This window comes from Nicotiana tabacum, chromosome 5 (genome assembly GCF_000715075.1).
Source record: "Nicotiana tabacum cultivar K326 chromosome 5, ASM71507v2, whole genome shotgun sequence".
Classification (NCBI taxonomy): Eukaryota; Viridiplantae; Streptophyta; class Magnoliopsida; order Solanales; family Solanaceae; genus Nicotiana; species Nicotiana tabacum.
The window spans coordinates 42,158,549-42,171,001 of NC_134084.1; the positions used below are offsets into that span (position 1 = coordinate 42,158,549).

Here is a 12,453-nt window from a genome sequence, read left to right on the forward strand (position 1 = left end):
CTTTCAAACTTTTTAATGGTTGTCAATGGTGGAATTGCTGCTCTCTTATCATTTGCTTTGTATTACTGAATTTTGAGATTGAGAAATAGAGAGAGATGTAGAGAGAATGTTGACGAACTAAGCTTTTTGCAGAACTGATTTCTACAATTTGATTCGAATTTGCTGACGATTTTGTCTTTTTTGATTTGTGGCTTAAGGAAAAATATCGAAGAACAGAGTTTTTGTAGAAAAGAGTCTATGTAATTTGATTTTAAATTGAAGATATAGGATTTGCGTTTCAAATTTGATCTGAAGGTCGCTAAATCAATTAGAATATTCTGTTCCTGATTTGTAGCGCGCCTAATTAGGAAAATTCAGCTACTAATAATTAGCATTTAATGAATTGTATAATAATTGTAGAAAAACTGTGAACATAGCGGGTAAATTAGAAACTATGCACATATTTGGTAATAAAGTTTCATATATAGTATGTGAAGGAAAAAATCTCCTCTTTAAAACCCCACTTTCCTAAAATCTAGGGCTAGACTTAATTACTTGATCATCAGCGTCGTTTTATCATAGCCCCCCCTCCTTCCCCTTTCCAGAATTTCATCGTCTTTAGGGGACACACAAAACAACACCCCTTCTTGATCTTCACCACACCCAAAACCGAAGAAATCAGGTGACTCCTCATCTCTTCACCCCCAGATCTTCAGCCGCACACGATTCCAGCCGCCCCACCTCCTCTCCAAGAATCTCCGCCAGCCCATTTCTCAAACGACCACTCTTCAGTCACCAGATTTGATTACCGGTGGGATTGGTCGGCCATCCACGGCCAGCCATGGCCAATGCTCGAACACTCTCTCATTTTCTCTGAAAAACGCACACACATGAACACAATCAAAGACGCCATTTCTAGCTTCATCTTCCTCATTTTGAGCGAAACCAGACCTTACTCTTTCTTTTCTGAAAGTCAGTCGATATACACACATAAATCCACACTAATCTGGCTCTATTTGACACTGGCTAATAACTGAAAAACTGAAGGAAACTTAGAATTCAAAAGAAGGTTTGAAGAAAAACTTATTTCACGGCTCAAATTTCTTTTCTTCCTGGATTTATATAAGTTGTAGAATCTCAGTGTTGCGATTGTTGTTGCTGCTCCTGCCGAAATTCTGTTGGCTTTCATCTTGACGATTCCAACCTTTGCTCGGTTTTCTTGAAATTTATTCCCGTTTTGCTGCTAGGTATGTCATGACTTCTCTGTAATTCCTTCAATTAGGTGAATGAGATTTGAATTATCCAATATTGTTGTTCATCTTTAGTTTCATATGTTCATTGTTCGACTTGCTATATCTGTTCATCTGGCTTTTAAAAATTGAATGGGAATTGCTTGTATTTGAGTTAAAAATGGCCTTAGCTGCTGCTTCCATTGAGGGTAATGGACAGATAGAATTAGTTTTAAGTTAATAAATCATGTAATTCACGTTATTGATTGTTAATTCTCTATAATTATTTGTTGAATAGATTTGCAAGACTATGAAATGTGTTGATGTTGGTGTTTCGGCCGATTCTCAATATTGGTGGGCTTGTTCCGGAAGCCCAAATTCTTTGGAAATTATAAAGTTGCTTAGAAATCACTGTAGGCGCATACGGGCTTATATAAAAATAATTGTCAATGCAATTCTAGTAGTTTTAATGTTTTTCTCCACAATAACTTTGTTAATAATTTGAAAGAATGAACGACTCTCCACATATCAACATCCATGAATTCTAGCCTTCCATACTTAAGCCTAAACATAGTAAATAAATAACTCATAAACATTTGTAGCTCGCTACAACTACGGGTACGGTTCTCGTGACGTGGTTGTGATACCTAATTAGTTTTAAATATGAACATCCATTAGTTTGCCTTAATTGAGTACAATTCTTTTAAAATAAACTGAGGTGTGTCATCCCCATTTCAAACCCATAACCCATGGCCCTCACATAAATACAAGATTAGTATAGAAAATGCCTTGAACTTTCGTAGTTTGCTTTAGGCGCGTTAATTAAATAATTGTCATAGCTACGGGTACGGTTCCCGTAACGTAGTTGTGACGCTTAGTTACTAAAATTCAGGGTACATTTATGTGACCCGACCACAATTTAATCTTTAATAATTTAAACATATTGTAGATCGTGGGTATGGTTCCCGTGACATAATTTGCAATATGTAATAATAAATAATTAAAAGCGGTTTATAAAGTTAAAAATACACAATAATTTTAAAACATGTAGTAAATCAGATAATAAGCCAATATTAATAGTTTAAGCGACCGTGCTAGAACCACGGAACCCGGGAATACCTAACACCTTCTCCCAGGTTAACAGAATTCCTAATCTAGAATTTCTGGTTCACAGACTTATAAAGTAAAGTCGAAATTTCCTCGAGTTGGGATTTTAAAATAAATCGGTGACTTAGGACACCAAATAAACTATTTCAAGTGGCGACTCTGAAAAATTAAATAAAATAATCTCATTTCGAATAATGTCACATTAATTGAAAAAACACCCTTGTATACCATCTCGGGTGGTAAAAACGAGGTGTGACAAACAATAGGACGGAAGAAAAGTCAGAAAGCTTGAAAACTCAATCAGAAAGAGAGTATTTAGGTAGATACTGGAAACATGACATTTAACTAATATTAATAAAACAATAGGAGATTCTGTTGTAAATCTATCTGTAATCTATAACAATAAAATTGATGCAACAACCTTTAATATGAGTTCCAAATCACAATTCAAAAGGATTGAGTTCCGAAAAGAATTCTCGTGAAAGCTCTTTAGCTACTGATTTCAGAAAAAATTCATTGCAACGCTATCATTTCCACACAAACAACCTAATTAGCCTATCAAGTTAAAGAACTTGCTCATGCATAGGGTCAATTGTTTGCTAACGACCAACATGAGAGAGTTCTCATTAAGGAGAGCTTAGAACAAACCACACCTATATCATTCAGACACTCGTGAATCCAATGCCTTTGGCCCCAGAGAAATTAAAAAAAAAAACTACACATGATTATAAATCTCGACTCCTTGAGACAAAGAACAGAGAAAGCGGAACCATGCCATTCCCCCAGCCCTTCCTCAGTGAATTTTAACTTCTGGGTTTTATAGTCATATAACTTTGGGACCTCGATCATTTGCACAGATTACAGAACACTAATTTCAGATTTACTTATAAAATTTCACATAACAAGATTTTAAGTGTCTATTACGTAAAGAAAATGGAGTGAGGACCTAACTTGACCCAAAAGCTAGCTAGTGACTTGAGGATAGCCCAAAACAATAAAAGAAATCCCCTCATTAAATGTGAGACATTCCAGCACCTCCCACGCCTAGGACTGGACATTTGGAGTGTGACAATACGAGATCAGGGGCAAATGTTGTGTGTTAGCAATGGGTTCTATCGAACCCATGATTTTTGACACAGAGTAAAAATTTATATGTAAAAAATTCATTAAAATTGCAAAAATATTAAATATGAACCCATAACTTTAAAAATATAATGGGTTCCATGTTAAGACTCTTAAAAGTTAAATCCATAGAATTTAAATCATGGATCCGCCTCTAATGGGCCCCAACATTGGGTAAACCAAGAACAAAGATGAGTTTGGTTATGATACTACATAAAGAAAATGGACCTTGAAGCTAACCAACCCCAAAAGAGCTCATGAATTGCTCAAAACCATATAATAAAACAATAGCCCACACCCCCTACCAATGTGAGACCTTGTAATTTATTTTGGGCAGAGTTCTAACTTTGCCCCTAGAGTATTTCATTTAAAGAAGATTTACCCTCCGTTTAAAGTAGCCTATTCATACCCCTAGCAAAAAAGACAGATGATCTTGTTTATGAAATTGCTGAGGCTGATAGGTCTGAATTCCGATAAAGAGTTTGGAAATTCCACCCTGGGGAGAAGAATTAAGCATGCACTTGTCATGTATTTTGGTATATTGCAGCCGCAAAGAAAGGTAGTACAATATTTAGCAGATCATCCTTAATGATTTCCCAACAAGATTGGTAAAATTTGCCATTGAACCATCTAGCCCAGCAACACTTGTGGGATTCATAGAGAACACAACTTCTTTGAGCTCCTGTAAGGTTGGGTCTGCTGACAGAATAACATTATCCTCAGGAATGATCATGGAGGAGATGCATGACAACAGATCTTCCCTGATGACTCCTCCTGGATTTGTGAAAAGGTCTTGGTATAAATCACATGTTGCTTTACCAATAGCCTCATCACCTTGGATCCACTGTCCATTCTCGTCTTTGATTTTGTGGATATAGAGTTTCCTTCTTCTGCCTCTAATAAGACTATGGAAGTATTTAGTGTTGACTTCACCTGCCCACCCAATTTTCAAACTCATAGAACAATGCAAAAAAATAGCCACCTTCAAGCAAGTGCAAGCTCAAATGATCACATCTGGACTTATTCTCCACACTTACCCTCTCAGTCGCATACTCATTTTTCCTCCACCCTAGCCGCCACCAACTCCTATGCGCTAACCATTTTCAACCAAGTAAACAATCCAACAATTTTCGTAGTCTACAACTTGTATTCTTACCCAGTTAAATACAACTACAAAATTATACAATATATATATATATATATATATATATATATTAAATACCTAGAACATTATACAATATATATATACGATTTTCATACAAATTTTATACAATATGTTTTGTGTATGTACTTTATATATGATTTGTATATATTTTGTATGTGGTGTGTTCTTCTTCATCTCTGAAATTCCAATCAAAACTTTTACTCTTAATACAATTTGATACATATCAATAACTTTATGTAAAAAAAAAATAGTATTTATAACTTAAATACAAATTTCATATAACAACTCATACACTATACAACTAATTTTTAACTTTCATACAATATTCAAATAAAAAAAATACAACTAAAAATAAAATACAATCAAATATAGTTTTCATACAAATTTCATGCAATTATTATACAACTTTAATGCAATTTTATATGTATATTGTATGCGATGCATTCTTCTTCTGAAAATCCAGCCCAAATCAAATCTAATCCTCACCACATACCCTCAAAATTGAGATACAAACTCCATAGAATATTCCAATCATTTGCAATAACACCTAATCCAAACAACTAATATTTTTTGAAATCCGAATTCAATTTCAAAGCTTCGAAACCTGGCTGTCAATAGTGGAGAGTCAAACACATTCAAAATTTATTGATTGACAATTTTAATTCGAACAATCGAGTCAAATAATAAATATATATCTTGTGCTGCCCTCCATCGGAACGCCAACAAGAAAAGGGAAAACCCAGAAAAGCTCCAAACTCTGGCCACGGCAAAATTCAGATTGACAAAAAATTTATCCCTTTCTTTTATATTGTTAGAGAAAATTATGAGCTTTTGAAGCAAATCTTATAAAATCAGTGTAGAAAGAGGGTTGATTTCAAAGAGAGAAAGAGAAAAATTCTTTAGAAAGAACTGTGGTTGGGATTTGTCGACGGAAGAAAGGAATTGTGAGGGTTTAAAGAGATTTATCAAATTAAAAGGCTATAATATTATTAAAACCTCTCTACCGAGGGTAAAGTATCTCTTTTAACACAGAAGAAAAAAAAGTTTCCCTTAATGCCAAAGTTGCCCTTAGAGAAGAATGCTCTGGTCTCCTTAACAGGTTGACATTCTCGTCATTTTTGGAAGGAGGCGGCGGGGAGAAAATCTCTAGTGCAGGGAAAATAAAAAAGGGACTGAAGTGAAATTGAAGAGTCAAATGGCTACTTCTTCATAAGTTTCTTCTTCCAAGTAGGTCTACGTTCTTCTCTTCCCCTTTATTTATGTTCTTGTATTATTACTTGACGTTTTCTTTTTTAATATGATGGCTAAATCAAGCAGTGTATTTTTGTAATATTTTATAGTTGAAGCCACTTGATAAAAATGGCGAATTTGAACTCCCTTTGACTTGGCAATGCTTGAAACTGAAAGTTAGTATGCACCTTTGGCTTATCAGAAAAAGGTGATATGACTACTTAAAGATTGCATAAATAGATCAAGTCTAAGTTGATAGTAATTGATAATTGATAAGAAAGTACACTGCTACTACTACCACGATCACTAGCATTTGTCTCCACAATAAATCCCGAATAAAATTGAAAGGTTACGATCAAGAGCATAAATTAAACCTCTTACTGAACTACTAAAGAAGGAAATTAGTAGATAATTGAAGAAAGATAATACAAATTTACATGATTAAGGCTTAAAGATGGTGTTCGTCGAGCTTTTAAGGTGGATGGTGCATTGGTTAGGCCAAATGGCATCACCAGTATATTTGTTTTGAAGATAATCTTAGCTATCATTCTAAATTGATGGTAATCTACTCTCTGATCTACCTTAGAAAATATCTTGGTTCATCCAATTCATCTAATAAGTCCTCAGTGAGTGGTTTGTAAAACTTATGCTCCGCAGGTGCATCTATTTGAGTCCTTGTGGTAGTATACAAATGACAAGAACAAAATTTCTTTCCAGCCAAAACAAACATGTGATGTTTTTCTTTTTTTTACTTATCAAAAAATATATAAGCCTCCTTATTCACTGGTATATAGTCACTGACCGAGGGTATTCTATCATCTACCCCTGTGAGGTGGCAACTATTTAGGCTATTTAATGAGTTCTTTTACATCCACTTCAGTATATTCTGGCGGTCTTTTAGCCATTTCAACACTGTTTCGAGGATTCAAATGACTCTAATACCAGTTGATACCAATGAGTCAATGACCATCAGCTTAGGAACTATGAGTTTGAATGCAAAAATTTGGGTCCAGGAAACTATATCTGGTATAAGTTATCACCGACACAAGGCTACTGCTAATACTCAATACTCTATATATCGCATGAGTAATAAGCTATTCTCCTAATTAATTTCAGTAAAATTACCGTGACTTGCATTTAACTGCCTCCCATGTGGCAACATGAGCTCATGCACAAGCTGTTAACAACCTCTGTGAGTTGCTTCTATTCTGTTAAGCTAGCGCTAAGCTTGTCGCGCATTTGCTGGGCTCCGTAGGAGACTAAATGCTTGAACACCTCAGTTGACTATGGCATTAGGTTCGCTTTTTCATATGAACTATGACTTCTAGACTGCAAAACCCTGGTGATGTTTGATATATATTGTTCTAAATGACTGGAAGTACTAACTTTCTCACTTTACGGAAAGATGCTGTGATTCACATTTTCACTTTCTTTTTATTGGTAATTTGTGTATCTTTCCTAAGGATTTTTGAATTTTAGTTTATTTATCAAATTTCGATTATGTTTATGTTTTTCCTTATTTTATTTATAATGGAAGATTGTGACTATCCTAATTGAAAGTGATGTGATCTAAGCATGGCGGTAAGATTATTTGAACAAATTTTTATATCAATTTGTAACTAAATCGATTAAGAAAAAGAAGAAATCTTGACCATAATGACCAAATGTATGATTTTTGTTCACATAGGTGCTAAATTTGTATATGTTGAAATGATGAGCTAATTATGTCTTTATTTAATTTTCAGATGTGGGCATGATCTGAATTGTTGTTGGGTTCTGCCGTGCGGTTAATCCTGTGCAAGTGCACCATCAAAAGAAGAAATCTCATTCTGCACTAATGACTTGTGAAAATTTATGTTTGTCTTGCAAAGCTTAGAGCACATCACATGAAAACATTGAGCCCAAAATCTGCCCACCCAATTTTCAAACTCATAGAACAATACAAAAACATAGCCACCCTCATGCAAGTGCATGCTCAAATGATCACAACAGGACTTATTCTCCACACTTACCCTCTCAGTCGCATACTCATTTTGTCCTCCACCCTAACCGCCACCAACTCCTATGCGCTAACCATTTTTAACCAAGCAAGAAATCTAACAATTTTCCTGTTCAACACCCTAATCTCATCATCTCTTGCTAGGAAAGATGATCAAGTTCACTTTTCTTTAGCTCTTTACACTCGTATTCTCACTCAAATCACTCTCAAGCCCAATAATTACACTTACCTGTCTCTTTTTAAGGCTTGTTGTTCTCAACCATGGCTTCAACATGGTCGTGCCTTGCACAACCATGTCTTGAAATTCCTTGAACCACCTTATGATCATTTTGTTCAAGCCTCGTTGCTTAATTTCAACTCCAGGAGTGGCGAATTGGGGGTTTCAAGATTCCTCTTTGATCAAATCACAAGACCGGATTTAGCTTCTTGGAACTCCATACTTACAGCTTATGCCCATAATACTTCTGTTCAATATGAAGCCAGTCTTGATAATGCTTATGATAGCACTAATTTGTCATTGGAAGTTTTGCTTTTGTTTAATCAAATGCAGAAATCTTTGGCTAGTCCTAATGAGGTTAGTTTGGGGGCGTTGATTAGTGCTTGTTCTGATTTGGGTGTGATTAGTCAGGGATATGGGCTCATTCTTTTGTGCTTAGGAGCGGCCTCAAGCTCAACCGCTTCATTGGCACAACTTTAATCGCTGTGTATGCAAATTGTGGCCGTCTTGATATTGCTCGACAGTTATTCGATCTATTGCTTGAAAGAGACACGTATTGTTATAATACCATGATTAGAGGACTTGTAGTGCACGACCTTGGGCTGGAGGCTCTTAACCTTTTCAAGAAAATGGAATTAGAAGGTTTGGTTCCTGATGATGTAACTATGCTAGTTATAGTATGTGCTTGCTCTCATGTGAGGTTGGTTAATCAAGGCTGCAAATTTTTGAGTCAATGAAAGAGGATTATGGAATTGAGCCTAAGCTTGAGCACTATGGGACCTTAGTGGATCTTTTGGGTCGAGCAGATCGGGTGAAGGAGGCTGAAGAAATAGTTCAGACCAATCTTATGAAGCCAAATACAGTTCTTTGGAGGTCTCTACTAGGAGCTGCTCGTGTTTATGGTAACTTAGAGATAGGTAAATCAGCATTGAAACAGTTGATACAGCTAGAGCCAGAGACTAGCGGGAATTATGTGTTGTTATCGAATATGTATGCTAGCATGAACAAGTGGGATGATGCAAAAAATATAAGGAAGTTGATGAAAAATTATGGAATCGACAAAGCTCTTGGTAGTAGCATTGTCGATATTGATGGTTCTATGCACGAGTTACTTATTGGGGATAAGACTCATCTACATGCTAACTGGATATATCTGAAGCTAGATGAGATGAATAGAAGGCTGCAAGAATAGGGTCATAAGTCAGGAATAAGAGCAGTGTTGTTTGACATTGAAGAGGAAGAGAAGGAAGATGCACTTTCATACCATAGTGAAAGGTTAGCCATTGCTTATGCTCTTATTGCATCTGATTCTGGTTCCCCTATTAGAATTATAAAGAACCTAAGGGTTTGCAGTGACTGCCATGCAGCTACTAAGCTTATTTCAAGGATTTATGAGAGGGAAATTATAGTAAGAGATAGATCTAGGTTTCATCACTTCAGAAATGGGACTTGTTCTTGTTTGGATTATTGGTAGAATTTCTTGTACTTTGTGTTATTTGGAACATCATATAGTTTACTTCACGGGCGGATCTAGAATTTCTAGTACATGCGTGCACTACTTAAAAAAGAAAGAAAAATTATATTAAGTGAGAATTGATCCTTATTCCTCTTAGTAAATAACTCAACTTTCAATCAAGTGCATCATTCAGTCTTCTTGAAGCATGGGTGCAAACAATTAATATAATATCAATTTTAAAAAATATGTACATAAATATTTAATCTTACGGAAAGACCATGGGTTCATGCCCCATCATCTCACTATAAATTTGGCCCAAGTTTACTTAGTCGAACATCCTGCCTCCTCTATTCCAAAAAAAAGAAAGAAAAAAAAGCGTAAACTAGTGTTCCATTTCCTTGTGATATCGCTTTTGGTGAAAGATGTATGTATAAAAGTAGAGCTACTGTATTATATTTATCTCTATCTTTTAATATTGTTGAATTATAGCAAGTTGATTAATCATGGAGAAATGATAAGTCTTACATGCACTCCAAAAAATGCTTTATGGACTTCAATTATATATTCACTGCGTCTAAAAGTACTTTAATTTACTCTCTGAAACACTGTGAATGTGAAAAAAAATCCAATTAAGAAGAATTACAAACCTGAAATCTACATCTGCTTTATATTTGAGTCCTTATAAAGAGTAATCATATAAATTTATTACCGAAAAATCATATAAATTTTATGTAATGATATTTTGCTTACATGATAACTCTTATTTATCCTACATGGTACAATTATTGATTCTCAGATTTTTTTTGGGGTGGGGTGGGAGTGGGGGTGGGGGGTGGGGGGGGGGGGGGGGCTAAAACTATGTTTTTTGCATGTTTCAATGATATGATAGGTTTATTCGGATACATTTCAGTGCATTAATTTTTTACTTGCTTCCTAAATTATTTTTTGTCTACTTTTCTCTTTTTTTGCTATTATTTTCTTAGGTCCAATGTTATTATATTTATTCATGTATACAACCTCCTCTCGAAATGTATGTATCTTTGCATTTATCAGTTTTCAACATCTTGAATTTCTTGAAAGCCTTCTTTGCTTAAAACCAAATTAAGAAAAGAGAGTAAAAAAAAAATAGAAGTCTTAACGTTGGTTAAACCACTTTGCTTTTATGGAAAAAAAAAAGAAGAGTAAGAACAAAAACTAGCTTTCAACTAAACTTTATAAAGAACTGCTTCCTGTCCATGTAAAATAGAGAGACTATTTCGGCAAAAAAAGGAGAAATAACTGGTAGCAAATGTTTGCTTCACTGAAAAGAGAATTTCAAAATTGAAAAGTTAAGCTTTTCACCAAAATTTTCTACTAAATTTTCAAGAATTGAACTGCAACAAAAATAGATATGACGTATATGTTAAAGTCCTAGTGTAAGCACAGAAAACTTGAACCTTTGCTAGAACAGAAAGTGCCTGGATTTCAATCTGATACCCTTTTTCTCTGTTCTAGGTACAAGCCAAGTTCAATTAACATAGAATAATTTGGTATTAGTATTGCCTCCCCATAGACTAATTAAGACAGATAAAGACATGTAACACTTGGCAAAAGCTGGTAATGATCTTGACCTACGAGGTTCGATGATTTAAATGACATCCAATATCTGAGATTATAGGACAAGGTGCTGAAAACAGCCTGTGAACTCAAATCCTCACATTTACATTTGTTTCCGAGTTCACGGATAGTAGTAGGAGAAGCTAGGGAAGAGATTATATATAGCTCACAGAGATAAGGGATTTTCAGCACCAAAGTACTAGATTAACATTGTCCCTTGGAAGATAAATACAGATATCTTCAGAAAGAGAAGGTTCATCAACTGCCTTCATTCATAAAGTGCTCACAAACAGAAAGACAAACATAGAAGCATTACACAGTTACTTATAATGATTGCAACTTAGCGGAGACATGCTAGATTCCCACTGCATGCAACGGCACAATCATCATACTCTGGTTGCAGGAATTGACGCTCAGCTGCAGCAAATTCCAGGAAAAAAATAACGATTTCAAATATCCACTCTTGGGCCATGCTTGCCTGATTTTTTGATGAAGAATACATATAAATTATTTTTACAATATTAGTTATAAATATATGACTACTAATTAATGTATATTCACAAAAAATATACATCTTAAATACCAAATATACCAACCAAGGGTTCTAGAGACAATTCATTCTTCCTAGTCCAAGTTAGCTAAGGAAATAGTATCATCTTCTCTTGAATGACTTTATTGTTGATGGATCCCCTCGCGGGACTGAGCTACCTTGTGAGCTAACCCCAACTCTTATTGCCGCGGAAACCATACCATCCTATTACCTTACTATAAGAAATTATATCGGCAGGCTTGTCCCGATTTCATTGGCTAAAGACCGCTTTCAAGTAGGTTGAACTCTGACTCTTGTTCCCCAGGACCAGGGTCTGTAATGCTTACTGTCCTTACCAAGACCTACTCTCTAATCAGTCGAGCTTCAAGACTTTCTCCTTAACCGGTAATGCCAAGTCGTTAATCTTCATCTAGAGCTATAGCTCTCCCCGCAATTCCAACTCGGCCAGAGAATCAAAGGACATATGGTATGTCTTTCTATCCATCCTGATTGTTGGATTGAAATAGAAATAAGACTTTATGCGAGCAAGGTTCAAAATAAATTAGAAAGAATTACAAAAAAATACACATGACTTCACATCATAACAAAAAATGGCTCATGTTTTTAAGTTTTACCCGACATAGCATATATTGTACATATTTTGAAAGCACTAACAAACTCAAAATCTGTGTTCTTACAACCAAATGCTTCTAAAAGTTATGTAGTTAAATTTGTTTTCTCACAACCATTGCTTTCACTCTCTCTTTTTCTCACATCTTCTACATATGCTTCAAGGGGTCGTCCGCCATTACTGCTTCTCCCCC

General features: G+C 35.2%; 1 pseudogene; it reads left to right on the top strand.

Moving 5' to 3' along the window:
- Positions 1 to 510: 510 nt before the first annotated feature.
- On the top strand, positions 511 to 9,569 carry LOC107792387 (pentatricopeptide repeat-containing protein At5g43790-like; annotated as a pseudogene).
- Positions 9,570 to 12,453: the final 2,884 nt, after the last annotated feature.